Genomic DNA, 10,060 nt, shown 5'->3' with positions numbered 1-10,060 from the left:
TCCCATTCTGTTTTCTCCAGAGATCTAGCATATCTAATTTTTCTAGAATTCTACTCATCTTCTAAACTTCTTTCTTGTTAGTTTTTTGTTTAAATTTATCTAGTTCTAATTAGGAAAAGTTGAGGTCCTCTACTAATATAATTTTACTGTCTGTGGTAACTTTTATCAAAATGTAGTTTCCCTGCTTATCTCTTTTAATTATATTTATTTTTGCTTTGTCTGAGATAACGATGGCTACTCCTAGTTTTCTTTTGCTACTCCTTTTTTTTCCACTTCAACTGAAAGATAATAGATTCTCTTCCAATCCCTTATTTTAACTCAGTTTGTCTCTCAGTTTCAGGTGTGCTTCTTGTAAACAACATCTTCTATAATTTTGTTTTTTAATCTACTCTGCTATCCATTTCCATTTTATGGGCAAGTTCATTCCATGCACATTCAGAATTATGATTCTAACTATGTATTTCCTTCCATCCTGCTTTTTCTCCTTTTTCTCCTTCTATCTTTCTCCTTTTATTCTGTCCCTCTTCAAAAGTGTTTTGCATCTGACAACCGCTCCCCCAATCTGCTCTCCCTTCTTTCAGGCTTCCCCTCTTCTCATCTTCCTCCCTTCCCATATCCATGCAGGGTAAAATAGATTTTTATACCCAACTGATTTTGTATGTTATTCCCTCTTTGAGTCAATTCTGATGAGAGTAAGGTTCAAGTGTTGCCTACCCCTCTCAGTTTCCCCTTCTTTATAACAGCTCTTTTGTACCTCTTTTGTTTGAGATAATTTACCCTACTCTACCTCCCCCTTCCCCCTTCTCTCAGTGCATCCCTCTTTTTCACCTCTTCATTTTATTTTCTTTTAAATAGTCATCATAGTCACACCTGTGTCTTCCTTCTATATGTACACTCCTTCTAACTGTCCTACTAATGAAAAACTTCTTAGGATTTACAAGTATCATTTTCCCGTGTAGGAATGTAAACAGTTTAACCTTAGTTTAATCCTTTAGGATTTCTCTTGTCTGTTTACCTTTTTATGCTTCTCTTCAGCTTTGTATTTGTAAGTCAGATTTTCTCTTTAGCTCTGGTCTTTTCATCAAGAATGCTGGAAAGTCCTCTATTTCATTAAATGTCCATTTTCCCCACTGGAGAATTATATTCCATTTTGCTGAGTGGGTGGTTCTTGGTTTTGATACTGGTTCTTTTGCCTTGCAGAATATTATATTTCAAGTCCTAATGTGGTAGCTGCTAAATCTTGTGTGACTCCATAGTATTTGAATTGTTTCTTTCTGGATGCTTACAATATTTTCTCCCTGATGAGGGAGCTCTGGAATTTGGCTATGATATTCTTGGAAGTTTTCTTTTTTGGGAATCTCTTTCAGGAGGTGGTTGGTGAATTCCTTCAATTTCTTTTTTATTCTCTGGTTTTAGAATATCAGGACAAGTTTCCCAGATACTTTTTTGAAAGATGATGTTTAGGCTCTTTTTTTGATAATGGTTTTCAAATAGTCCCATAATTTTGAAATAATCTCTCCTAGATCTATTCCCCAGGTCATTTTTTTCCCAATGAAATATTTCACATTTCTTCTATTTTCCCCATTCTTTTGATTTTGCTTTTATTGCTTCTTGATTTCTCATTAAGTCATTAGCTTCCACTTGCCCCATTCTAATTTTTAAGGAATAATTTTCTTCAGGGATCTTTTGTACCTCCTTTTCCATTTGATCACTTTTACTTTTTAAGGAGTTCTTGTTTCCATTGAATTTTTGTACATCTTTTTCCATTTGTTCGGTTCTTCATTTTAAGGCATTATTCTCTTTATTAGAATTTTGTACTTCTTTTATGATTTGACCTATTTTGATTTTTAAGGTATTATTTTCTTCAGATTTTGTGCGTGTGTGTGTCTCTTTTACCAAATTGTTGACTATTTTTCATGATTTTATTATATCACTCTCTTTCCTCTATTTTTCCTCTACCTTTTAAATTTATTTTTTAAAATCCCTTGTTAAAAAAGTTCTGGGGGCTCCAGCCTCCTTCTCTGCCGCAGCCATAGACTCCTCTTTCTCCTGCTCCAGCCCGATTCTCCCTGGACCATGGTCAACACCGAGCACACCTTCATTGCCATCAAGCCCGACGGCGTCCAGCGGGGCCTGGTCGGGGACATCATCAAACGCTTTGAGCAGAAGGGATTCCGTCTCGTGGGCATGAAGTTCCTTAGGGCCTCAGGGGAACATCTGAAACAGCACTATGTTGACTTGAAGGACAGGCCATTTTTCCCTGGGCTTGTGAAATATATGAACTCGGGGCCTGTTGTAGCCATGGTTTGGGAGGGCTTAAATGTGGTGAAGACAGGCAGAGTGATGCTGGGAGAGACCAACCCAGCTGATTCCAAGCCAGGCACCATTCATGGGGACTTCTGCATTCAAGTTGGCAGGAACATCATTCATGGCAGTGATTCTGTAAAAAGTGCTGAGAAGTAGATCAGCCTGTGCTTTAAGCCAGAAGAACTGGTTGATTATAAGTCTTGTGCTCATGACTGGGTCTATGAATAAGGGTTTTAAAAGTGGATATATACTGGACCTACTTCTTTTAGTAGCTGTGGTATTTGTGTGTATGTGTATGTATGTCTCCATCCCTGAATACAACATTTCATGCCAGGGGATTGAAAGGAATTGGAACCATCATTTTCTAAAACAGCCCTGTAATCCTGTTCAATAAAGCCTTGGAAATAAGGGGGAAAAAAAAGTTCCATTTTTCTAGGAATTCTTTTTGGGCCTGAGACCAATTCACATTTCCCTTTGAGGCTTTGGATATATCTGTTTTGATATTGTTGTCTTCTTCTGAGTTTGTGTTTTGATCTTCCCTGTCACCACAGTAACTTTCTAGGGTTAGGTTGTTTTTGTTGTTGTTCACTCATTTTCTAGACTATTTCTTGACTTTTAACTTTATGTTAAAACTGGGCTCTGCTTAACTAGGCTTGGAGACCCACTATCCCAAACTTTAGACTTTTTCATGCTGTTGTTTTCTGAGCTAGTTCTGTAAGTTTTCAATTCTTCCAAGGTGGAAGAGGGGAGGAGAGATGTGATCACTGCTCTCCTGGTCTATGTTCTGATCTGTGAGTGACCATAAACACTCTTTTCCACTCTGGAACTATAAAAAGTGTCCCTGCTTCTCTTTGCTTTGGCACTGTGATCCAGAACTGCATATGGGCAATACAACAGAGTCCTTCCTCTAGTGCCAGCAAAGGGTCCCCTGCAATCTCCTTCTAATCAGTTGTTTGATCCCCTTACTATCTATTGTCTGAGAACTCCTGAAGCCACTGTCTCTGGTTTAGTTGCCCCCAAGAACTTCCGCTGGCTTGCCAGGGCATGATCTGTGCTGGACTGTTTAATTCTCACCCCAGTAAGACAGACTTTTCCTGCCAACCTTCTAAGTTGTCTTGGGCTGGTAAATTGCTTCCCCCTATTCTTCTTTTGGTTCTGCTGTTCCAAAATTCATTTTGAGGTGTTATTTTAATGTTGTTTGCAGGGCAATTTGGGAGAGCTCAGGTAACTTTACTGTTTATTGTAATACTCTTTTTAACTGGCAAGCAAAGAAGTACTTAGCACTTTGTTTCAGCTACTTAAGTATTTACCACCTTGTTTGAGCCCCTTGTGATTTGAAGGTGGGAGGAACTTGCTGATGCAATAATAAGGGGCTGAACAAGAAGGAGAACCACCATATATAAGAAGGAGCACAGCTGGGATGGAGCAGAACTTAGAAAGGGAACAGTTGTGTAGGCCAGGCACTCTGTTTGTTCTGTTGTGTTTGTGATACTTTGTACAGAAGTCCTGGGACCTTACTGGAAGCCCTGAAAGAGGATTTTCTTGTTGTCTGTTTACAGAAGTCCTGGAGGAGGGTTTCAGAGGTCCTGGGACTATACTGGTGATTTATGTTGAGTTCTCAGACTTTGTTTGTAGGTTTGTGTTGAGTTCTCAGATGTTGTTTGTGGGTATGTGTTGATTTCACAGGCAGATAGTGAATTGATGATGGTGCCAGCAATGTGAATGGATGTTGTTTTGGCTATGTTAAGCTTTGTCTTCCCAGAAACAGAAACAGTGAAGGACTTGAGATGGACTGCACACTGTGAGTTTCAATATGGAATGGGAACTGGATGAGCAATCGGATGAGGAGATGGACAAGGAGCTGCCTATGAATCCATGGAAGAGAACTGTTGAATTCAGGAGCCATCCTCAAGCCAAGATGAAAAGACCTCTCCTTGGGTACTTAGTGCTGACTGAGAAGATCATGATTTACTGTAATGTAGAGGTGGGAGAACTTTGTACTCTGTACTTTGTACCATTTAAGGATGACTGAGTTAAAGATGATTGGAAGCTAATCTCCAATCAAGAAGAAAGAAGACTTTTTGACTGAGAGATTAAGACAATATGACCTAGGGGTGGGGAAAATGTTGACTTTTGTACTTTGTGTCCCTTAAGGAGGATTGCTCCTTAAGGATGATTGAGTTAAGGACTTACTGAATGATACATTTTGTTTAAAACTATGTGGCCACTTTAAGTGAAAACTATAATTAAGTTGTTATATTACATCATTGTGAATGCTGTATTTTGGTTTCTGTGAATGTTTTGCTTTAATTTACTACTGAATAAATAGAGAGTTCACTATACTATGTGATCAGAATCTTAGAGCTATTCATGGCAGCAGTCCTCTGGAGAGCTGCTCATGCTTGGCTTTACATTGGTATTTCTTCCTCTCTCCCCTATCCAATCTATACTTTTGCCTGATTTATATTTCTAATGTATCCATCTGATTGCATTATAAGATTTCCAGTGGCTCCTCATTGCTTCCCAGCTAAAATATAGTTGCCCTAGCATCTGAGACCCTCCACAATTTGGCTTCATGCTTCCTTTTCAATTTACTCTATGCTTGTAGCTAAACTGGGTTAGTCACCTATCACTCTTCTCAAATAGATCACTTAAATTCTATGTGTTTGTGCATGTCATCCTTTGGGCCTATAATGACTTCTTCCTGTCCTCATCACTGTCTATTGAAATTTCTCCTTTCCCAACTCAAAGAGAACCTTTTCCATAATGCCTTTCTTGGTCTGCCTGCCCATTTTCTCTCCTTTCAAGATGATGGTCAGAGATCTCCATTTCCAAATTTCTTGCATAACTTTATCAATATCTAATCTTTGTATTTGTAAATTAATAATACTGCAAGATGGGAAGTTTTATCCTCTTATTAGATTGTAAGCTTTTTGAGGGCATGGACTGCATATCTTATTTAATTTGCATATCAGCAGCCCAGAGACTTGATCGAAGTAGGAAATTTCTCTCTCATTTTATGTTCTGTTTTATCTGTTATTAAAGATTTTTATTATAAATTTTCTATTGCCTGCCTCTTCAGTATTTCTAGGTAAATCCTGTTCTTGTTTCTATCAGCAACATAAAGGCTTTGAGATATGCTCTTGATCTGTGTGCATGAGCAGATGGTCACCCCTGCTGCCTTGCTAGACTCAGGCTGGGCTTGCTTTTGAATTTGCGAAGGAGAGGATTGGATTTGCAAATCCGTGATTTAGAAATCCTTTTACTGGGAAACATAGTTGAATATCCTTTCATGGTTAAGGAAAAGCTTATACTTTTCTGTGGGGGCTTAGGCCCCCACAGATAATAGGATCCCAGAAAGACTGAGGTGACTTATATAGACAAGTGACCATCTAGCTTTTGCTTTGTGGTTGTTATTCAGTTGTTTTTCAGTGGTTTTCCTGGCAAAGATACAGGAGTGGTTTGCCATTTCTTTCTCCAGCTCATTTTACAGATGAGGAACTGAGGCAAATAGGATTAAGTGACTTGTCCAGGGTCACACAGTGTCTGAAGCCAGATTTGCCTTTATGAAGGTAAATCTTCCTAATTCCAGACCCAGTGCTTTATCCACTGCACCACCTTTTTGCTTAAAGATCTCCAATTAGGCAGAACATACTACCTCTCCAAGGCAGTTCATTTCAGTTTTGGGTGCTTCTCATTGTTAAGAAATTCTTTCTTCTAAGTCTAATTTACCTTCTTGTAAATTCTGCTCATGGTCCCCTCTGGGGCCCAACAGGACCAATCTAACCCCTTTTCCATATGATAGCCTTTTGAATACCTGAAGAGAGTTATCATGGTCCCCTGAGCCTTTCCTTCTCTAGGTTAAAGATTCCTATTCCTGTAACAGATCCTCACATTGCATGAACTTGAGACTCTTCACCATTCTGACTACCTTCTCTGTACATCTTTAGCTCATATGTATCCTTCCTATATTGTGGTGCCCAGAATGGAACACAGTACCCTGATATTATATGACCATGGCAGAGGGGGAGGATATTACTTCTTTACTCTTAAAAGCAACCTTTCTTAATGAAGCCACAGATAACATTACTTCTGTTATTTTGGGCTGCCATTTATTGAACTTGGAATCCAGATATTTTTCAGACCACCTGCTCTCTAATCAGGCCTGCCCCATCTAATGCTCTAAATGTAAGATGTTACATTCATCCCTAGCTCATTCCATCTTATTTATGTGCAGACATGGGCCCAAGTCATTAAAAAATGTTGGGGCAAACTTGCTCTGTTCAAGTGAAATTCATATTAGGATCTAAGTCCGGAGAGAAAGTAACGTTCCTAATGACAATCACCTTAATTAACTTTGTTTGGAATGTAGTAGCATTCCTCTGTGATGTGACTGCTTTATTGTCTTTGTGTCTTTAGTGAGTCTTCAGTAGCAAGAGACAAATGCTTCCTGATCAGAGCATTGATCAACCATGATTCCAGTGGAGAGGAAATGAAGAATGCTGCCTGTCTCCTGTCTGGGACTTAATGGACACAATATGAAGAATGAAGCACATATTTTTAGATGTGGCCAATATGAGAATTTGTTTTGCTCAACTACGCTTATTTGTTTTAAGAGTTTTGTATTTCTTTTTGTTTTTTTTTCCCTAAGTGGGGTATGAGGGAGGGAAAAATGCTTGATAATTTTTAAAAATTTGTTTAAAAAATTTAAAGACTATGGGAGTGGAGGGCAGGAAGAGGCAACTGCATTGTCAATTAGAAATCAAACAGTTTCAATAGACAAGTTCTTCTTCATAGGTTTTGCTAACATTTTAGCAAAAGAAAACAAACTATGTTGGTGCACATGAATATGAAATGCATACTATTTCAACGGCCAATGATAAAAAATTCCTTGCTGTGGCAGTTAAAAAAAATTGACTTTATACAGTTGTTCAGATTTCAAGAGGGGATCTAACATCACTTGGCGACCCTTTGTATCTCTTATCCAATGAGTGCCTTTTATAACATCATTTGCTTGTCCCCAAAATGTTGTTTTTGTTTGTTTGTTTTTTAGGGGGAAACAAATGTAAAAAGAGAAAGACCAATAGAAGTAGCCTAGTTGACTGGAAGATACTCACATTAAAAGCCAGAATACCTAGGGTGCTGATTTTGTCCTAGCCACCATCTATCCTCAGGCAATCATTGGCCTCTCTGGACCTTAGGGTTTGGGGTCTTTTTTGTTTGTTTTGTTTGTTTGTTTATTTGTTTTGATTTTGGTGAAGATAAAAAAACACCATAGACATAAACATACTTTGGAAGTGATGGTGCTAAGATGAGGTATGATTATTGTTTAATTTGTGTGGGATAGGGTGGGGTGGGGCAGAGTTAGAATCCATGTCCAAAAAGGCACAACTTTTATTACTAAATACATATCTGTCTGGCCATTTGATATAAAAACAAAAAAATAGGGACTGTTATTGCATTTTTGCCTTTCTTTTTTCTTAGGCAGCTAGGTGGCAGAGTGTAGAGAGTACTGGATCTGGATTCAGAAAGACATGAGTTCAAATTTGATCTCATACTTTAAGGAGCTATGTCACCCTGGGCAAGTCACTTAACCTCTGTTTGCTCAACTGTAAAATGGGGATAATAAGAGCACCTATTGTCAGGGTTGTTGTAAGATCAAATGAAATAATAATCTTTACTATGATATGCTTCAGCCAGTATCTGGCACTAGTTTTGTTTTTCAGTTGTTTCCAGTTGTGCCTGACTCTTAGTGATCTCTTTGGAGGTTTTCTTTCTTTTTATAAAAAAAAAATTTTTTTTGAGAAGGCAAGGCAATTGAGGTTAAGTGACTTGCCCAAGGTCACACAGCTAGTAAGTGTGTCAAGGATCTGAGGCCAGTTTTGAACTCGGGTCCTCCTGACTCCAGAGCTGGTGCTCTATTTGCTGTACCACCTAGCTTCCCCATTAGAGATTTTCTTGGCAAAGATACTGGAGTGGTTTGCCATTTCCTTCTCTAGCTCATTTTACACATGAGAGAACTGAGGTAAACAGGGTTAAATGACTTGCCCAGGGTCATGCAGCTGGTAAGTGTCTGAGGCCAGATTTGAACTCAGGAAGATGAGTCTTCCTGACTCCAGGCCTGACACTCTATCACTGTGCCACTTTAGCTGCCTGACACATTGTAGGTAGCAATAAGTATCCATCAAAAGGTTTAGCCCCTTCTCATTTCCTTCCCCTTTGTATCCTTAGCACTAAGCACAGTGATTGGCACTTAGTACATAGTCAGTGCTTAATAAATGCTTATTGATTAGTTAGTAGTAAACCAACAATCTGTGGGCAGTTAGGTGGATAGAGTGCTGGGCCTGTAGTCAGGAAGACTCAACTTTCTGAGTTAAAATCTGGTCTTAGATAGTTACTAACTGTGTGTCCCTGAGTAAGTCACTTAACCCTGTTTGCCTCAATTTCCTCATCTGTCAAATGAGTTGGAGAAGGAAATGGCAAACCAGTACAGTATCTTTGCCAAGAAAATCCCATATGGGGTCATGAAGAGTCAGAAATGAGTGAAACAATTGAAGAAATACAACAACAAAAACCACCAGCATCTATGTAGTGCTTTAAAACTTTCAAGGGTTTAAAAGGGAGAGAGAGAGACAGACAGAGAGAGAGAGAGAGAGAGAGAGATATGTAGTATCTTCTTTGGAAAGAGAGAGAGAGAGAGAGAGAGAGAGAGAGAGAGAATTCCAAAAGTCTTAGTGCAATTGTAAAAAAACCTCTTAAGCACTTAAAGATGCACTAAGACTTCTGGGATACCCTATATTAATTCATTTGAGCTGTATAACAGCTTTGCAAAGAAGATACTACAGATGTTTATTAGTCTCACTTACAGATGAGGAAACTGGGACTCATAGAAGTTATGTCGCTTGTCCACAGTCATGTGGACATGGCTAGGAGTTTCTGAGACAGTATTTGAATCCAGGCATTCATGACTCCAAGTCTGCCTCTAAGTTTGACAGTCTTAAAAATCCATCCTCTATCCAAGTCCAAAAATCCATTGAAAATTCTCATATTTATAGCTGCTTCCGATAGAGGCATGTGTTTGGTGGTGGTGGAGGAGAACAAACCTTCTTCCCATTTTACACATGGGTAAACTGAGGCAGAGGCCTGATGCATTGTTATATGCCAATTGGGAGCTCTGTTTCCCACACTAGCACTCTAGTTAGTGGGTTCCTGATTTGCTTATTTATTCAAATTAATCCCTTTTCTCTTGGGCAGAAAAAACATTTTCAAGTCAGATTGTTGGCCAGAAGGCTATTGTAGGGGGCTGGAGAGTAGAGAAAGGTTGCTATCCTTCCTCTGTTGTCAGGAGTAGCACAAGTCCAGTGTCAACCATCAGAGGCCTATGACCTAGCTGTTTAAATTTTGGCTTAGCACAGAGAGACACATCACTCTTGGGCAAAGACAGACGTTAAGCCTAGAAATAGCCTGATTCTTATTTTTAACACCCTGTCTAGCCAGACAAAAGCGGATTCCTGGTTTCTCCCAAAGAACATTCCTCAAATAAAAGGTTTAAATGGAAATTTTGGACTCCTAAGCAATTTTTGTAAGAGAGATCTGCCCCTGCCCCCAGAAATGTCTTCAGCACCATCCTTGGGACATCTCCCTCCTATCACAGTTTCACCCCATAAGAGGTGACTTGGTCAAGAACAGGCTTATAGATCCATGGTTATGACCAGAAATTCAAGTGAATTGTCAGGGAAGGGCACAGAAGGAA

At 39.1% G+C, this 10,060-nt stretch overlaps 1 pseudogene; it reads left to right on the top strand.

The window, feature by feature from the left end:
* The first annotated feature begins 2,001 nt into the window (after window positions 1–2,001).
* LOC138152301 (nucleoside diphosphate kinase B pseudogene) lies at window positions 2,002–2,728 on the top strand (annotated as a pseudogene).
* Window positions 2,729–10,060: the final 7,332 nt, after the last annotated feature.

This window comes from Petaurus breviceps, unplaced genomic scaffold (genome assembly GCF_028583685.1).
Source record: "Petaurus breviceps papuanus isolate PSGF00001 unplaced genomic scaffold, PetGlider_PUasm1.0 90925, whole genome shotgun sequence".
Taxonomy (NCBI): domain Eukaryota; kingdom Metazoa; phylum Chordata; class Mammalia; order Diprotodontia; family Petauridae; genus Petaurus; species Petaurus breviceps.
The sequence above is the reverse complement of the archived record's forward strand: the minus strand, read 5'-3'. Positions and strand labels throughout refer to the sequence as shown.